The 4,767-nt window shown below is 35.9% G+C and overlaps 2 long non-coding RNA genes across 2 annotated transcripts; both read left to right on the plus strand.

Moving 5' to 3' along the window:
- The first annotated feature begins 1,395 nt into the window (after positions 1 to 1,395).
- On the plus strand, positions 1,396 to 1,829 carry LOC119797657. Its single transcript, XR_005282610.1, has 3 exons — positions 1,396 to 1,437; positions 1,543 to 1,626; positions 1,725 to 1,829. It is a non-coding gene; the product is annotated as an uncharacterized LOC119797657 (long non-coding RNA).
- Positions 1,830 to 3,772: 1,943 nt separating this feature from the next.
- LOC119797656 lies at positions 3,773 to 4,531 on the plus strand. Its single transcript, XR_005282609.1, has 3 exons — positions 3,773 to 4,038; positions 4,144 to 4,277; positions 4,446 to 4,531. It is a non-coding gene; the product is annotated as an uncharacterized LOC119797656 (long non-coding RNA).
- Positions 4,532 to 4,767: the final 236 nt, after the last annotated feature.

Below are 4,767 nucleotides of genomic sequence, written 5' to 3' on the forward strand. Positions count from 1 at the left end.
TTAGCAATATTGTTTTTTTAATATATAAAAAACTTCTTCCTCTGTATTTTATGCCATCCCCTCACCTCATAGCCGCCAGGAGCACATATCATGTCCCTGTTCAAATAGGGATCTGTGTAGATCACGCATAACTCACCCACTCAATGGCACATTCGCTTTCTGTTCTTTTTTTCATATTTTTTGCATAAGCCTTTTATCATCACTTATGTTGATTCCCTTTAGACCAGACTTTTAGTGTTTTTAGGGACATTAAATGATTGCTAGACAATTATGTAAATGTTCTTGAAGGTTTCTCTTGAAGTAACAGATCTCTGTATGCCGACTTTATATAGGAAGTATCGAAGAAACATTTCTACAACATCACACTTTCTAGGAGATCCAGAAATGGAGAACTATCTGAGAGGGAAGAGTAACATGACAGGTCTCAGTTCCAATGTATTCTCCCAAAATACATTGCCACACAATGAGTGGAGACAGAGTTAAACTGCAAATTAAGCTGTTCTTTAAGCAAAGGCACTAATTCACCTCTCTCCTCTTTTTAAAAGGTGCCCAGAAGGTCCAAATGAACTATTGCAGAGAAAGAAAAGAAAAGATAAAGATAATTTTAACACTCTTGTATGTAAAGACCAGAAAATAAATCCAATATTGGACAAACAATGCTGGAATTGCATGTGAAAAATGTATAAGTTTGTATTCCGGTGAAAGTATGATGCAAAAATGCAACCTCAACTGACTGTAACTTTCAAAGAGGCTTAAGTAAAAAAAAATTAAAAAAAATTATTGCCTTTATTGTATTTCATAAAAAGAACTGCAGTTACAAAAAGAGATTTTAATTGACACTGAAACCTTTATACCCATGCCATTGAATCATGCATAAAGGAATATATACTTTGTTTAGCTATATAATTATATAACTTCAGATTTACTCAGGGAAAAATCTAGGCTTATAGAAGCTATTTTATGCAGTTATTCAGAAAACCTTCATGCAGCAGCAACTTGATGAAATTATTTTAGAATCACGATATTTTTACATGCATCAAAGCATATGTCCGAAACCTTGATCTTTTTACATTGGTCTGATCGATTATAATCTTGTACTAAGCTGTTTTAATTGTCTTATGTTTTCTGAATGCATTTATTATATAAAAGGTGGAAAAAACTTAAGGAGTGAAAATTACTGTAAAATTGGTTTGAAAGTGTTTGTTTCCAAATCTGTCAATTCTGCACATCTTTGCCTTTTCCGCCTTGTCAGTATTTACATGCAGTTGCATCTAAGCTGTCATTCCTATGTCTCCAGGCGGTAGTAGCAATGTTAGAGAATAAAACGACCAACCTTGTGGATGACATCACTCTGCTGGAAACTAAAGTGTCTGCTCAGCAAGTTATCTATGACATTTGGCTTATAAAAGAGAGGCCAGCTCAGTTCCAAGAAATAAGGTATTTGAAGGCAGATATCAAAAAATTTGTTTTGATATCTGATGACAAACTTAACATCATGTTTTAAGATTAGCTGTGAATCTGATTGCTGTTTTTCATCAACAGAATTGGAAATGCTGCCAAGTCCAAACAAGAGAGCAGTGATGCTTTAGATAAGTTGCTAAGAGAAGCAAGTGCAATGAATAACAAGTAAACAATTTTTCTATTTTAGATTTTATTATGCACTGCTTATTCTGCAGGTGCATGCTTTCCTATGTGACTCTAATGCCGCTGTCTCTTCTTTGAAGTGAATTCAAAGAGAGTGAGGATGAACTGAGAAGACATATGAGTTATGCCGATCAGTTGTTCAAGCTAGCACCAACCACACCTGAAGAAGGTGCAGACAGCAAATGTAAGTCATCATTGGTCTTTTTTAAATTAAGAATTAATCTAATCCCTTGAAATCTTACAAATATTTTATGTATCCCCCCCCCCCAAAAAATAATGTCCTTCTTTGATAGTTTAAAGTTAGCGCACTAACCAAAAACTCATTTATTAATTAATCATGTACAACAATATAGGAGGACTAATAAAGAATTTATGCTCTTTTGGGAACTTTTTTATGTTTTGTAAGAGTTTCTCTCTAAAGTATCTAGGAATCTTCAATGCAGTGGCGGCTGGTGAAAAATATTTTTGGTGGGGCTGATATAGCCTAGTGTATGTCTCCAACTAATCCGGAATAAGAATTCAAATAAACAATTGGACAATACATACAATTTAACAGTAATGATTTAATTTACTATATAATAACAGTAACAGTGATGATTTGGGTCACTGTGACGGGGTTCTTTGGCCTCCAAGAATCCAGTCTCAGTCGGGTTACCGGTGTTGGTGATTTATTGAGCTCAAAAACTCAAAACAGGGTGCAAAAGAAACTAAACATACAAGATACTCTGGGCCTCAGCCTCCCTCCAGTTACCAGCAATGTAACAAAGAAACAGAAAACAAAAATTGCCGCTTTTCTTCCCACAGCCCTCATTAAATAGTTTAAGCCCCTCACATCAGGCTCTCTTATTTCTGATTTCTTCTCATTAATCAGTTTTGTCCATATATTACCTCCACAAACAATTGATGTAAAACAAAACAAATAATTTTTACAACTTAATTCTTTTACACAGATTCATTGACTTATTCAATTACACCAAACGGGGTTTGAACCCAGCAAAGACGCAGCCAGACTGAAGATGACAAGTCCCCATAGCATAAACACGTACACCCCCCCCCCCCCCCACACACACACACACACACACACACACCCACACACACACACACACACACACACACACACACACACACACACACACACACACACACACACACGGCTAACCCCACTGAAATATTAGGTGTGCACCCTCAATATGCCAGCAGGTAACCAGGAACAGCTTGTGTGTTTTATGTTCATGGAGCTACTGGTCTCAGCGCGAGTGTATTGGTCCTCACAAACACAGTATAACAGGAATGTGTGTGGGGTGCGCAAAGTTAGAGAGGTTGTTTTAAGCGACGAGGTGGATTCGTCACAGTCACAATAACCATGACATGAAATGTTCATATCCTACAACAGGGATATTCTTCTGGCAAACGGGTAGATAAATAAGGATCTCACCGAATTTGGTGGAAGCTGCATCTCGGTCGTTACATTCGCCATCTTCCCTCTAACTGTCTGCACCTGCGCTTGGGTTCAGAAGCCTGTACATTGACACTTCTAAATGTTTTTAACTAAATCAAGACGAGTTGATGAACATTATCTCCTATTTGTCATTGTTGTGAATCAAATTCTGATTTCTTTGCAGGAAGATGAGTCATTTCCTATTTTTATACTAGCTCAGAAAAACCATTAGAGCCTAAAGCCCTTTCTGATGACTTTACATCAAATTTATTTAAAGACACTGACTGCAAAGTGCTCCTATTTGATTCATTATTCCTTTAAGAACATAGAACATTTCAAACTTTTTCAAGAAAACTTAAATCATCACAATTATATTTATAATTGCAATGAATAAAGTTTAAATTGAGGATCTGGAATTTATGTTGCAATATGTGTGAAGTTTAGCATCAAAGTGATTGCAACTTGCATGGCAGGTGATCCAAGCCAGTCTACAATTTTTTTAACAGAAAAAATAATTCTGTGTTTCATAAGCAGAACAATACACCAACAAAAATCAAGTTACTTGGCTTAGATGGAGGCAATTGTGCAACAGCCTTTTTCTGTTCAGCTTACAAGCAGTGAGCAAAAGCCTTTTGGAGATTAGCAGTGGTTCATCTGTCACATTGCATTAGAATATATTTTGTTCACTCTAGCACTTTCTGTGATACTGCATTAAAATAAGTTTCAAATTTAAAGACATTATGGTTGGAGTTTTTATCATTTTGAAAACTAAGTGAGGTTTACCTTGAGGCTGAAAACTGACCAAGTGGGAACTATTCTGAATGTTAAGTTTCATAGTTAAGGTTAAACTTGATTGTCAGTTCTGTCATTTCTACTGGTTTGTTCTTCATTCATTTGATCTCTGTTGCATTCTTAGGTCCACTGATTTATTTCATATCAGCTACTGCAGCAGTGAGGTTGGACTTTATTCAGAGCCTTAATCTAATCTAAAAGCATAATTTCTCATTTTGTTCAGTGCTCAGAGCCAAAATTTTGTGCTTTTCCCCCTTTCCAATTTGCAGAAGATCTACTTATCAGACCCCCTTGAGGTTGTTGATCTGTACAAAGTGCAAAGACAACGGATTCTGATTCTGCATCAGCATATCGAAGCAAGAGTTCAAAAGCTGAAGGACATCAAACAGGACGTGAAAGAAATGTGAGAAGCTGCCTTAAAATCTGAAATGAGGTTTTAGACAGATCAGTCTTAATTGTAAAGCAGTATTGTTATAACAGATGCAGGCGACACAAAGACGTATGGTGACATGTAAAATAAAGGCAAATTACAGACAAATGGCTAACATTACTGTTACATGATTGTTTTAAGGAAAGAGAAAGTTAGCCATCTGGAAGAGAATCTATCAATCCAAGAAAGCGACATAAAGCCCATGTTGGAAATGGAAGACAGGTGGGCTAATAAGTTCAGAAGAAGAGTTCAACTCAAAGAGACACAGAAGACAGAAACACAGGTAAAAAGCACTGGCACAAATGATATTTTCCTTCTGCTTTTAACTCATTTAAATGTTTTAGATTACAGGTGCTGGTCATAAAATTAGAATATCATGAAAAAGTAGATTGATTTCAGTAATTCCATTTAAAAAGTGAAACTTGTATATTATATTCATACATTACATACAAACTCATATATT

This window comes from Cyprinodon tularosa, unplaced genomic scaffold (assembly GCF_016077235.1).
Source record: "Cyprinodon tularosa strain WSP-4 unplaced genomic scaffold, ASM1607723v1 ctg593, whole genome shotgun sequence".
NCBI classification, from domain to species: Eukaryota; Metazoa; Chordata; class Actinopteri; order Cyprinodontiformes; family Cyprinodontidae; genus Cyprinodon; species Cyprinodon tularosa.